The 15,678-nt window shown below is 34.5% G+C and overlaps 1 protein-coding gene across 1 annotated transcript in view; it reads right to left on the bottom strand.

Moving 5' to 3' along the window:
• Nucleotides 1-15,678, bottom strand: part of TENM3 (teneurin transmembrane protein 3) — a 1,295,372-nt gene that overhangs the window by 449,649 nt on the left and 830,045 nt on the right. Inside the window, exon 8 of the mRNA XM_066548306.1 lies at nt 6,062-6,103. The gene's annotated coding sequence lies outside the window, so the exon portion shown is untranslated. The remainder of the gene's footprint in view (nt 1-6,061; nt 6,104-15,678) is intronic.

Here is a 15,678-nt window from a genome sequence, read left to right as displayed (position 1 = left end):
TCACTTCGTTCTTTCAACAAAATTGAATTCTACTAGCTTCTGGTTCAGCTTAAAGTACCATTCCAGGTTTTCTTGATTTCTATGCTTCCTGACTTAGCTCCCTTGGGCTATTCAAGTTAGATGGTTTCAATAGACTAAATACAAAAAATCACAGTACAGAATCTATCATAAATTAGCCTTAAAAGTTGCTCAAAGAGCCATAACAAACCACAAGAAAGATTTTAGTCTCTTGAAGGAAAATAACGAAATGCTTTTTTGAAACAATAGTTCATTGGCTTGAAAAGAATTGCTCTTTTTTATCTAGTACACTATACAAAACACCCATGCCCTAATTAGTTCAACTGCATTCATAATATATGACAAACTCCAAGTTCTAGTCAACTGTAAACATTTTTCCTGAAAAAAAAAATGCAGAATTTTATACATAGAAAGTAAACATTACTATTCTACTGTCCAGTTAGTATAATTTTTTTACAGAAGGGCAATGACAGTATTTTCTTTTTCTATATTTTTGCACCTGGGATATTTATTCTCTGATCCTGGACTGAATGACATCTCTATTAAAGCCAACAAGCCATTGAATTAAAATCAAGTTTTGCCAAACAGTAAAAGGTCCTAAAAGGCAGTACTGAAAATCCTGGATTGTGCTGATGCAGCACTTCCCTAGGCACAGTGCTTTTCCCCACTGCTCTGTACTCTGTAAAGGAACCTTCAGAGTTCCCTTTGCCTGTTATCTCTGCTAATGCATCAAAGGAGAATCCTACCAATAAAGACAGAAATGGTTCCTCAGGAAAAAAGCAAGTTTTCATGTTTTAAGAAGAAAAAAAAAAAAAAAGAGAATTACAGTATCATTTAGGCTGAAAAAGACCTTTAAGACCATCAAGTCCAGCTGTTAACCTAGCTCTGCCAAGCCCACCACTAACCCATGTCCTTATGTCCTTAAGCACCACATCTGCAGTGGATATAGTTCCCAGAATATTTCATAGTGAGTCACTTGATGGCGTGTACGCATTGGGGCATCCCTGTCCTGGTGAAACAGCACTATCTCTGCAGCTACTGTCTCTTGCTTGTGGCTATGCCAGCAGGTTGTGCTGAGGCTCAAGAGTAAGGGCTAGTATTCACTTTCTGCTCCAGTCCCAAGAGGTTCAGGATCTTGATTTTATGGCAAAATGCATTTTAGCAGCTGGTTTCCATCTGAGTTTTACAAAGGAGGCATCTCTTTACTTTATTCTGCTGTTAAACAGGTTAAGCTAGACATGCTCAGGAACTGTTTAATAATCTGAAAAAATTAAGCTCGTTACTGATCAAACATCTCTGGCCACTTCTGATTAAAAATATGATATTGATTGTGATGATAACAGATTAAAATTTAATAGCTTTAATATCTTCTCTGGCTTGAGAGATTGAATGAATAAATTAATACATCTCAAGGAAAGGTTTTCAACAGGAGCTGTACACTGGAGGTACACCAAATTCCCCATGACTAAGAATGTTAGAAAAATTTCCCTTGACATGGTGAAATCTGACCAGGAGAGAAGAATCCTGGCTCCAATCCACGTTTCCTAAAGTATTTACACAAAGCACTAGGCTAAATCATGATCCTTCCTCCTACAGCTCAGAATCTGAGGATATAGAAGTTTTTCCACTTTCAAGGAAATACTTTTATAAAGATAGAAACTAGCACCATCACTAATCCCATCTTGGATTTTGAATGGCAAAAATGAGAAGTAGTGTGTTCAGAAAGACAATTATGTCCAGGAATTCAGGCCTGTGAGACTCCCAGGCTGAACTTGATTTGCATCTCAGGCCTTCAGAGGGGGACCTCAGCTTTGATGGCAGAGATTTCAAACTCTTCTTCAACATGGATAAGACTTTTATTTTATTTGACAAATAATTTCTCACTCATTTGACAAATAATTTCTCACAAATAATTTGCAACTACTATGCCAAACAGTTCAGTTTTGTGCAAAGATGATATAAATGTGTAAAAATATAACAACATCCATCCAGTGACATGGGGACTGACTGATTGCTGTGAGAAGATGACAGTTAAAGAGACTGAATATGATACCTGTTTGTTTGATTTTTTTTTGAGGACAACTTGAGAAAAATTATTTCCCCGGCCATGCCTCTCTACAGCTGATAAATATAGGTAGTCTGGCAAAAACTTGATAGCAATGTGCAGGAATCATACCTACATTTAAACAGTAATCACAGAGATAGTTAACTGTAGAAAAAAAACCAAAGCAAACCACAAAACAAAATAATAAGTACCACCAGGGAGATGGGCCTACTATCAGCTGGGAATTCACCTCTGGTTCTCTTATCAACAATGCAAGGATTAGTGATGCTGTAATATTTAGTGCACAGAGTGAAGTTACAACAGGAGAGAGTAAGTCACTGTAATCCTTACCTACTAAAGGAAAAATTCCATGGATGTCCAAAAATTTATACAACCCAGTGGAAACCATAAGCTCTTGGTATTGGGGTGAGAACGTTTCAATCTTAACAGACACTCAACACTCATGCACATTGTCATGAAAGGAAAATAAAGAAAGAAAGGCTGTGCCAATAATAACTTCTGCCATATAACTTTATCATTAGAACATCTATTAAATATTGAAATCTCTACTAAAAATGCAACCTTTAACACAAGATACAACACCATTTGACTGTCCTGAATACAATTAATACAAATTGCTAGCATTTAAGCCAAAGAGAAGTTGAAGATAAATGATCACAAAAAAAAGTAATGATAAAAACTGTGAACAAAGACTTTAGTTGAAAGTAACGTTTTGTACAGAGTTATTGATTTTAGGTTACTATTTACTGTACTAAATGCTCATAAGAATGGTCTGGAAGAACAGGGATTTAAACATATTAAAAATTGCAGGACTTTTTTTTAATCCCTATAGTTGAGGTTTCTGCTGAGGAGTTACACTATTGGGAACTGCTGATAACATCAGAAACACAGACTTACTGGGACTAATGCTACAGGGCCTACTTGGCCAATGAAACAGGGCTGGATGTTATTATGGGGAGTACCAAAGAAGCCCAAGAAGAACCAGGTGCATCATCACAGGACAGCTGCTGCATCAGCAGCACGAGTACTCAGGGGTTGGTCACATCATTCAGGACACACAATGTTTCAATAGTGTACCAGCCTTGGAAATCATTTGAAGCCATTACCTATTCCTAGCTTCAGGTGTACTGATGAAGAGGAAGAAATTAGTTCAATTGTATTCAAACAAACAACAACAACAAAAAAAAATGAACTAAATCACAGCATAACTGTATATGTCTGATGCTAGCTCTGTGTAAGAGAGGTACAATCCATCTTCCATATAAGTATTTGTGAGATCTTGTATGTGAGCATTCATTCAGTAGGGTATGCCAGTCAGATGGAAGATACAATGGGCTGGTACTTCCTTGATGATCATAAAAAATATTAAAATTATCTTCTGGGAATAAAAATGAGTTTACTTAATGTTAAGATGCATGCCTATATTGCTGTCCTCATATGGTAAAGATTATTCCCTTTACTGAGCAGGATACAGTAAGTTACAGGTCAATTAGAGAAAGCTGCAGTAGGGCATATTTAAATTTTTAAAATCACACTGGATTCCTTTAACCTATAATGGCCAAATGGACAATGGAAGAGAACCTCTTACATTGGTCCATTTTACAAAAGCATGCTAGTTTTGGCTTTCAGGTCTAGTCCAGGGATACATTTGTGCTTCTACATAAAGAAATTCCAGACACAGCAGGTACAGATATTATGAAAATAGTCTTTTAGTTTCTCTCTCATAGGAACATTACATAAACTAAAATAACCAACACAAATTTGTGTTAAGTACTTATTCCAGAGTAAAGGAGAAGCACCTTCAAATATCTGAAAAGATTTAGAAATTCTAATTCTCCCAAGTTTCACGTATTTTATTAGAGTACAATTTATACATCCCTTCCAAAGTGATGATTAAACAGATTAAATTAAATGCTAAAAAAACAAACAATTAAAGCAATGTATTTCAGTAGTGTAGATCATATGTCTACAGTAACAAATAGCCAACCAACAAATACTCTTAAGCATTCAGCTGAACCAGAATTATATATACAACCTAAAACAAAAGGTGCATACCTGCATTTCTCTGCATATGCTTTTCATTCTGAAATGAGCATGATCTAATCTAATAATACGTGGTCACAAACCACATTCGATTCAAACCAAAACAAATTTAAGAACATATCTGTAAGTAGATTTAAAAATATTTGTATAAATGGTACTCTGGGCCTTTTTAGTGCTTATTTCTCTTATGGCCATAATAAGCACAAAGTAAGATTAACTTTACTGATTTTGCTAGGAAAATCACATTTAGAACCTACAAAGCTTTGTTAGTAAAAGCTGTTTTACCTACCAGTGCAAGTCCTAAACTACATTCTGACAATAAAACAATAAGGATGACTAATACAGCATTGAGGAAGTACATGGAAACGTGAAAATTCTCCATCACTTCCAGACCTTGATTTCAATTAGTTAATATGTAAAAAAACCAACCAACCAAGCAGAAAAAAAAAAAAAAAAACAGAAAAAAAGAGCCAGTCGGTTGTTTAATATGCAAAATTAGAACTGCAAATATCTTTTCTTGGCAATACCTCTTATCTCACAGTTTCATGAGTGAGATACCACACCCCTCCTTACCTATGCCATCTTTTTGTCAGATACAATAAAAAACTGTATTACTCAGCAATTACAGAACACACTTAAATTAAATATGACAACATAACTAGGAAATGAGAAAGGGATAAAAGCTGGTAGAAAAAAGTCTGATAATGAAGCCTTTAGTTCTGATGACTAAGTGATACAATATCTAAAGCCTTTTACAGGGTATTGAGATTTTTATTCTTTTACATAGAATGAAAGTGAGAAGAGGAGGGGGCCAGACGAAGAAGAATCTGTGGTCTGTAAATGATCAGCACAAAAAATAAATTATGGTCAAGTAACTGAGCTTTTCTGATGTGTAAATTGAATCATTCCCACATGCTGATGTTTTATAATTAAAAGACCCTTTTCACTGTGGGAAATTTTACTGAATTTTGTATTAAAAGAAGAAACAAACCATCAATCAGGAGGAGGTAGAAGAACTCAAAGAGCTCAACCTATTAAACTTGAAGAGCGTAGTTGAATTCTGAATGACTTGCTCTAGGAAACTGTAGCTCTTTTAAGGCAGCTACTGTAAAAACATTAATGAGCAGAACAAGTTTCTGATCGCTGTTCTAAAATCTTTTGTAGTCATATAGAAGAACACACACTCCATTTGGCGTCACAAGATGCAGAATATGGTTGGAAATGAACCCTTTTTGTGAGGTTCACAAGGTATAAATTACTTGACTTTGGTTACCATTGAGAAAAATCACTGAGCTAAAACCAAAGGAAGAAAACCCAAACTCTGTGTACTTGCTCAATACAGTGCAGTTGCTAGGTACATGCTGATCAGACAGATTAAGGTTTGCTCACAGCCAGATTGCTGCCAAATTCAAAAATTTTTGAGTGGACACCATTTCAGAGTTCTGGGACCTTATGTGCTTTCAGCTGAGTTGAGATCATGGCTAAAAATTATATTTTCAAATTATTAACCTAAAGAGAAGTATCATCAAAAAGCATCACAATATGGCACACACAGGCAACAGTAGTGTCTTGCAGAAACTTGAGAATGTTCACAAGAGATTCAATAAGTAATTTTGAGAATTTTATAATTTATTCAATTATGTTCTATCCTTGTTGAGTCTGGTAACAAGACAGAGTTTATCATTCTGGATATTCCTTCGTGAACAAGGCAATTATATCTCCTAAAGTTTGTGCTCTGTCAATTTCTCCCTGCTACTAGTTTTGGTGTACACTGTCATTGCAGCAACAATAAATTAGATACAGCAGCATAAACTATTGATAATAGACAAGCCAGTAGAAAAGTGCATGCACTTCCATCAGTTAGACAATGGTGTGCCATTTTAAAAACACAAATGCAATACATAAGTCCCACCAGAGCTTGAGGCTAGATCTTACCTTCAGCTTTCCATGGGAGTGGATCTCTAACGAGCCAAGAATCTGCAATGAGAACAGATTATGAAGATCTTGGTCAAATATTTTTATTTTGTGATTGGTTAATAATCATTACAGAGTACCTCAGTAGATTAAAAAATCAAGACAATATATGATAGATGATATTTTTTTATTCTTCATTATTATTTTCCTCTTTGCATTGTGATCTATGGTATGGTCATACACTGTGTGTCTTTCCTAAAGTCTAAATGAGATGCAGATTATCTGTAATAAAATATTTATTATAGCTACTGCTGGACTGACATGTTACTACACTTGTAAAATGCAATTTTATTTCTCTGAACCATATGGAAGTGTTGATTGCATGTTGAATACTAAATGTAAAAATGGCATTTTGGAGATCCATGTTCATTATACCTCATTTACTTTCACATATGATTCCTTCAGGTCACACCATGAAAATGTTCTTTACTTTCTGCCACTGTGGAAAACAGATCATGTATTCAGAAAATTAAGAGAAAGGTCTACCTAACTTTAGCACAGCTGACATGAATTTTCAATTGCAATTTTTTTGATGTATGAAACAGTAAATGGACTATAAATCCCACTGCTATAGCTTTGCATAGCCAACGTATTTAACAGTAATAAACATAAAACATATGGAAAAGATAATGATTATTTTTTAAAGAAAAACAAACATAATGGCACTTAGAATATATACAAAGAGCTATTTTCAGACAGTATTTTTCATGAGCATTGCAAGCTTACAGTGTTCTGGAGTAAACTATAAAATGATTTTTGATTTTAATAATCAGGAAGTTGGAAGTATTTCACATATAAAGATGGAGCTTTTGTAAATTAAATGAAGACATGGAATAAGGCTCTTGCCACTAACAAAAGAATCTGAAAATCTTGTTTCAGGTCTTATCTTTTTCACATTCCAATAAAGTTCACATTGTAACATCTGCCAAAAAGGGAAGGAGAAAAAGGTACAGTATATCTTGAAATGAACAGCCACAATTTTTTGTTTCTAGAACTCCTCTTCAAACAAGAATCAAAACAGACTACACAATTTTTCTCTGAGCCTTTAATGAAGCTGTGATTACGCAAGTGATAATAAGTTATGATGATGGTTTTCAAATGTAAAAAAAATGCACACTTCCTATATTTGTGTAAATACTTTTCCCCCATGACAAAATGTTTTAATTTCATTGTGCTGTCAGCATTTTGAAAATCTGGTATGAAGGTGTATTTCACCTATAATTTTTTTATTTCAAGCATAATAGGTCAAGTGTAAAAGCTGAGTATTTTCTGGGATTTATTTCTGTTTACAGGTATGAGTTTAACTGACTGACCCAGGAAATAGAAGGAGTGGTATCAATACAATCCAAATAATGGTAGTGTACTTGTTTTGTCTGGAAGAGTTTTCTCTTCCAGAAATAATTTTCTTCATAGTAGCTAGCAGCGAGCCAGCTGGCAGTACACAAGGATTTGGAAGATGACAGCTGACCAAAGGGATATTCCACACCATATGAGTTTGTGCTCAGCCAAAAAAGCTGGGGAAGGAGAAGGAGGAAAGCATGATCAGAGTTATGGTACTCTCTTCCCAGATAACTGTTATGCATGATGCAGCCTGGATTTCTTGCAAATGGCTAAACATCTATTTGCTGATGAGAAGTAATGCATGAATCCCTTACTTGGCTTTGTTTGTGCTCAGAGTTCCTGCTTTACCTATTAAACTGTCTCTATCTCATGAGATGTCTCAATTTTAACCTTCTGATTCCACTTCCTGTCTCACCTGGGGACACTGAGTAGCTGCATGGAACTTGGCTGCCTACCCAGGTTAATCCACAACAAGAAGGAAAGCAATTCTAAATATTGTCTCCAAACTTCTGACAGGCGAGATTAAGAGGATAAGCATACTATTTTTAACTTCTGGAAAACAGGATAAATACCACATTGGATTGTAAGACTGATTTGCTCTATAGCCTGAAAAGTGGGTGGGTATTGGATCTGTGCATCCAAGTTCTATCTGAACCATGAAAAGCATTTCCTATGGTATCTGTAAATACAAAACTGGGTAATAAAAGTCAGTGAAAACTCTCCCACATGTTATTGAGGCACAACATATATCTCCCTAAGTTTAAATCCTGGACTGTAAATATATTTTTTTCAAATATATGTGCAGATATACATACAAATGAATACACAGCTTGACTGTACAGACAATATAAATGTAAAAGAAGATAAATACTAAAAATATAATTGTAGCAATGTAAGGGCAAGGTATTGAAAATCAAAAGACTCTATACTAAAAATGATCTAATTCATGGTGAACAGTTACCACATCATTGAGTCACACTACATGAGAAACTCTGAGTTTATACCAAACTCAACTACACAACTACAAAACTACACTACTACACAAATACAAAAAAACTTTACAACTGTGTCTAAGCATCTGTATCATCAGAGTACTTGCACCATAGACCTTAACAAAGCCTGCACTTGAACCCCAGACAAAAAGAGCTTGAAGGCAAACCTGAAATACTCATCCTTGTGTTTTCTATTTATGTTATCACTTGCAGGAAGAAGTTCTAAGCTATGGCTTTACAACTGTCAATAAAAGTATTTTAATTTAAGAAAATGTAGAAAACTTTCTCTGCTCTCTTGAATATTTCCTTTTTCTAGATTTAGATGATCTTGTGTTCAAAATTCTTCCCTTCATGATTCCATTTCTTAGGTGCTTAACTGTCCTGATTCACTTAATGAGCATTTCTGAATATATTCTTAGCATTGCACACTTGAAAGTCAAGCTTGGTGACACTCACTGCCAACATGTTTAACTCCCTTTGATGCTCTGATCTTCATTTACTGGAGTGTGATCAAAGAGTGCTGCCTTCAGAAACACAGGAAGAAAAACTGAAAATAGCAGCCAAAATGCAACAAATAGCATCACAGGCTCATCCCTGATCAGCTCTAAGGTGCTCAGATGTGGAATTCATCAGTTCACCTGATTCAGTCCAAATAAGCAGTGTGGTGGTTTTAAAAGGAAATGCACTCTTTGGCAGTTTATCTATAGGAGCTCAGTTCATGCAATCTGAGCTCTCACAACACACCTGGGAAAAGTCTCCCAGCACTGTGGAAGGTACTGATGAAAGAAAACGGAGTTTTTTTTATCAAAATCTGTAAACAGCCAATCTTCAACAAGATTTAAATTGCATCCAATTTAAGTTGCATCCAATTGTTCCTAACTAGGTTCTGGAAGAAGACAACAGAAAATAATATACAATGACTCTGGTTCAGGGAACAGGGCATCAATATGGTTGCCTCCCCTCAGATGCCTTTCCAGAAGGCAGTAGGTCTCAGTACATATAGAACACATGGACTTAGGTAATGGCATTGGCTTCTAGCAGACAACCAGACAGTGATTCTTGCTTACCACTCATCAGTGGAATATTTATTACACATTCTCAGATGGAACCTTTCATCCCAGGGAAAAATGGAAAATAGAAGAGATGGAAAACATCAATTCTATCTAATGTAAAAAAAAAAATGACTCAAAAAAGCTTATAAAACTTTACTGCTGCCTGTCAGATAAAACACTGAAATGATCCAGCACACCCTATCTGTTTGACTATCAACTTTAAAGATCCACCAGCTTGGAACTTGAGTGATTATATTGCTATGCTAACATCTAAGAGAAAGATATATTGTTTTGAACTGGGGAAGAATACCTAGCACATCAGAAAAATAGTTTCCAGTTTCAAGACACTGAACTGCAACTTCATTCTGTTTTGCTCTTTGTTTTGTTATATGATGAGATGGTGACAACAGGTAGTGAGCTTTCCCATATAAACATGCTTTCTCTGCTTTTGTTGATAAGACTTAAAAACCCAAAGCAACAATGTCTCAAGTTTTTGTAAATTGAGGAGTTGGATTAGTTAGATAACAACATCAACTCTACATAATGCTATCTAACTCATTTATGGCACAGAAACTAAGCAGGTAAGAACCTTCTCACAAAATGGGGTCCTCCACATAGAACAAGTTATACAGAACAGAATAGATAGGGCTAGACACTAATCACTAAACCAAAGAAGCACCCTGGCTACTTCTGTGACTAGTCCTCTTTTCTAAGTTGTATTTAAGCCATGTTCCTAGATGCACCTGGGAAAAGTCCTGAGCCAAAGATAATGCAGAGCATTTTTAGTTCCTAATTTATTGAGTTGAATCACTGGCAAATAGATTCAAAGTTCTTAGTAACAAACTAATATAAACAGCCAAAATTTGCAGTTCTGTGGAGAATAAATAATACCAGGTTCCCAGAACCAGCCTCATGCAGTATGACTGGATGGCCCTTACAACCTGTTGTGGTAAGCAATAATCTGTTGCCATAATCCCAGCAGTGCCAGGAACCAGGGACCACAGTGGTAAAAGAACATCTGATGTAAAGGACTAGCTCTGATGTAGAGGACTGTCTAAAACTGAAAGGCTGAGTGATAACCTGACATCTAGGAAAATCCACCCAGGTAAAATTCATGTAGAAATTACAAAAAAATACACCCAAAACTAAAAAATATAGTTCTGTGCAAGGTGCTCTAGGATGACTCTGCTTAAACAGGAACCAGATGGCTCACTGCAGCTTCTTCCAACCCTACCTAGTCTGGGACTCTGATATCCATCCATCCATCCATCCATCCATGGATATATAGGACTTTAATCATACATATAGTTTACAGAACAAACATAAATGGAAAAATATGTATAAAATACTACAGTTATGTATAACTAGATATTTGTGTCTATATTCATATAAATCTAGTTTTATACGTCTTCAATTATATATAACAACACAAAGGATTGTTCTGTACAAAATTCTTACACTGACATTTGTGTTAAAAAAATCAAACACTCTGTAGCCACATATTTTTTTATAATCTTGTCACAGTAAAACCCAATAACAGAACAGTATATTAGTAATTATGATTTACCACCCTCTACACAAAACCACATTTTTTATTTAATTGCAACAGAAGTATATCTATATGATCTCTATGGAACTTCAACATGCTGTTAATTAATTTGATTATTAACAGTGATGTGCATTCACTAGAGCTCATGACACTAAATTTGAACAGTTTTGAAAGAGAGTCTTGGAATATGCAACATTTTAACCTCAACATGTAATTACTTAGAAACTATGTACTTCACTCCTGAATGACTGCTGGGTTTTTTCCTTAAAGTTTGTTTAGTGCTTTTTCAATGTCTATGATACCCTTTTCCACAGAACAGATTCTTAACATATTATTTTCATGTTCACAGTGCTACTGGTAAAACCTGCTGAGATGCTATGAAGATGCCAGCTACCTGTCATACATGCTTTAAATAATTGGTATCACAGGAAAAGTAACACAAGAAGAAGCATCATTAAAGAACAGGTCTCTCTGTGATATAATGAAAAACATATGTTAAAAATATGTGTAATAATTAGAGCATTGTCCATCCGTCTTCATATCAAACCTGGCACAGCTGAAACTGTGTGTAAGTATGAAGGTCATGCTACAATACTGGGTCCTTTGAACATAAGACCTCTTTCTTCAATTATACGTTCACCCATACCATGCAAATTTTTCACATTATCCCACACAAAGCCCATTATCCAAACCAAACAGGAAAACAGACTACACTTTTGATATTAAATATGTATTGGATTTTTAAAAATAGAAAATAAAGAGTAAAGCATGAAAAAAAAGAGGATACATGCAAAAGAATTTAAGAGCACAAAGGATATTTGATTGCTTAAATTACTGTGAACAGGACTACAATAATTTATACACTTTTATTAGCTTTTCAACAAAGCTCTGAATAAGTATAAACCAAAATTGTCCCTCAGTTTTTCTACATGAATTTATTTCTTAAACAGAAGAATGTTTTTTGCGTTTACATAGAGTACAAATATTTTTGCTGCTGATGCCAATTCTGGCAAGGTTGTGCATGCAAAAGTCAATATATATTCTTGAAAAGCAAAAAGAGGACTGCAATGAGAAGGCAATGCTGAGGAATATAAAGACTGCATCTTTACATTTACTATACTTAAAGTTTCATAATTATAATTATTAAATGCAAAAATATATTTTCTGCCTTTCCCATGATTGTGTTTCTAAAGCTCATAATGAATATTCACATGAAGCTGAGAACAGCCAATGTGCATAGAATGAAGGATATGATGAGCATATATGACCATAGATTACCACTGAATGTTTAGCAGAATAAATTTTGGCAGTTTTGAGAGAATATATTTGAAAGCCAGTTGTCAGAGAATTTTAGTACTTTAAAATGTCTAAAATCACAAATAATTGTCAATGAAATGGGGCCTGGCTTTTAAAGGAACTCCATTCATCACCGATTAATGAAATAATTACTTTTTCAATAAATTTTGAGATTAAATTCTGGCCCAGCAAAAGTAGTGCTATTAAGAAGAGACAACAAGAAGCAGAAAATTATGTTTTGGAATACCGGGACCCATGCTGTTAGACCCCAGTGCTGATCCCAGCCCAAGTATTCAACATGAACTGTTTTCTGTCCCCTCAATCCAGCTTCCAGCATTACTCAAAGCAGTACATTGATTTCACCAGTTCCTGTATTTAAACCAGACATATTAACACACCGTAATTAATTCAGACTCTTAAGTGCTATTTCAAAATGTCAAACTCTCTTCTTCCATTTCAGATTCACAAGTGGCATTATTTTTCTATTATCCTTTATCTATGTATTATATGTGTGATAGCTACTTAATTATTTCTACTGAATTTATAAATTGTAATGAACAACAAATTTCTTTCCAATAATTTAATTAGGATTGTATCATGTATTTCTACCAACTTTGCAAGTTGTGCAGAAATATAATCACTGTCTGGTAGGTGATCAGGTTAGTACTAGGTAAGTTGTAATTAGAACAGAAAATTCAGTAAGAACTGCTGTCATATATTTTAGAAGTAACTTAAAAAGCTCAAATAAATAAAAATGAATAGAATACAGTAGAATGAAATTTATCTTTTCAAAGATTTCTTGCAATGGATGTCACAAAAGTAATATCCAAGGCTAAGTTAGTTTTGAAATACACAAAGTCAAAGGAGACCTTTTTCACTAAACCTAAAGATAACCACCCTAAGCTAAACCTGTGTGTGGTTTTGGATGCAATGTTCTTTGCATCTCTTTTTATTTTTAAAGTCTTTTTAGGAAGGTGTAAATCAGTGAGGATGAGCAAAGAGGGCTAAGCCTTTAAAGGTTTTGACGGTCTGCTCTTCAACACCTATAACTGGATTTACTGAAAGAAACCAAGTGACATATTTAAAAAGCTTATGCTGAACCACAAACATATGCCTCAAGCATACATTTTTAAAATCAAACTTTCTAATAGTACTTTGCAAGGATGTAAATATTGTCTCCAGATTATTTTGGAAGTTTTGAATAAAATATGTAAAAGAGGGTAGGCCTTTAAATCCAATAAGTGCTTTGGAGGAAACTAATCCTCTAGGCAAATACGGTTACTGATAGAAAACGGTGGAACATAACTGCTTTTGTCAACCTTGGGCACTTAGTGACTAAATATCAAAAAAAAAAGTCAATATTACACCAACTGTGCACTTAACTATGGTGTTTCTGTGTTCACATGGAGAACACAAAAAACAATTAATTGTGTGAGAGATATAATCCTTTCAGAATTCAGCCAATTCACTGATTTATTAATGCTATTGATGAACTAAAATATTAACACTGAACTAAATATGCAATATGAAGACCTGTGACGTCAAAATGTAGCTCACAGTTTCCAGGTTAAAAATTTGATTTTCCTCTTTATCCTTCTTTTCTTTATCCTTGAGACCAACTCTACTACTATAAATTGGAATTCTGTGAAGAGATCTGTGCCAGTTATATTTCTATAAGTCTGCAGAAAAGTGCTTGATATTGCCTTTTACTTTCATACTTAAATATTTATACACAGAAACCCCTTTTCTAAGATCTGAGACAAGATGGACACAAAATATAATTGCAATTAGAGATATGCTGAGCTTCCAGAAAAAATATGTCTGGAGACTAAGTCATGAAGAATACCTGCTGATTCCTAGGTAGTGTAGGTACTTAACTCACCTGCATGCTGTGCATCTAGTTACTGTTTGTATTTCACAGGAGAGATCTATTACCCATATCAATAGTGGGCAACCAATTATAACCAGAACATATTACTTCAACTATCATAATATATTAGATTGCAAGTGGCAGATCATGAAGATGATCTACAATAATTAGAGCAAACTGACAGCACGTTATGCACATGTGTGATTAATCAGAAAACAACATTAAGTGCAAGTGCAAAAAATCAACATTCACTGCCACATTAGGCAGGCTGGAGTCTTCACCTTCCTCCTGCAGTTTGCAGTGACAGGAACAATGAAGACCAACTTTCATTGTTTACACAAAAGTACTAATGCTTCTGCTTATGAATTATGATTTTTACTGCCAGAATTCCTATTCTCCTAATGGCATATACCTTGTGTACATCTCTAGGGCAAATCACATTATTATAAGTAAAATACCAATAGAAAAGAATGCAAAAATATAGTGTTTGTTTCAGTGCAAAATTTCATCTATTCTGAAAAAATTCTCACAGACTATATCTAACTTGTGCCTTTTTATTGGTCTGAAATGGTTTAAAAAATTCATGTTTCCTATAAAACAAAGCAAAGTCTGATTAATCTTTTTCAATACAGATTTAATTAATACAGGTAAGAATGAGCATGTTCAGCTGGAATGTGGGAAAACAACTATGTTTCAAAGGATTTTTAGATGAGATTTCTTGTTATGTGTACATTCAGCATTAGCAACCCAATACAGGTGTCTGTGCACTGAGGTATATAGAAAAAAGGTATATAGAAAATACATTGGCAACAAAGAAATTACATTCAGTGAGGCAATCTCTACTAAATTAAACTCTTTCATCATCACTGAACTAATGGTGGTGAATACAGTCAAGTGCTGTCAGAAGACCTCATATACCATATATTTATAGTATGTATTATAATGTATTTTATATATATTTTATCTTCCTACAGATAATATAGAGATTTCCGTAACTAAAGATACATAATTAAGTATATTTTCTGATCTCTGTATTTTAGTCTTACCAAAAACATGGGTAAGAAGGGTATTTGAAGAAATAGGGCTTGATTTCTGGATGATTCTTTCATGCGCATTTGGGGTATCTTAAAAGACAAAAGAATTATTATGCCATGGCATAACTGGCATGGCATTTGATTTCATTTCTTTCATTATTACATATCTTTCATTATTAATTTGATTCTCCATTGATACTAATGAATTTTTTTCTGCTCATCTGAACTAACTGCTTAGACATAACTATATAATAATATGTAGGACTAACAGAGATGTCCTGAAAATGTCACAACTCCACCAAATTTAAAACCCAAACAAAACCCCGAGAAAACCAATACTGCCTCATATCACTGGCAGTCTGAAAATTTGCATTTAGGAAACAGATGACACTAGAAAGTAGAGTGAATAAAAATTGAAGGATCAAAATGAAGACAATTCAGTTT

This window comes from Molothrus aeneus, chromosome 4, assembly GCF_037042795.1.
Source record: "Molothrus aeneus isolate 106 chromosome 4, BPBGC_Maene_1.0, whole genome shotgun sequence".
NCBI lineage: Eukaryota > Metazoa > Chordata > Aves > Passeriformes > Icteridae > Molothrus > Molothrus aeneus.
The sequence above is the reverse complement of the archived record's forward strand: the minus strand, read 5'-3'. Positions and strand labels throughout refer to the sequence as shown.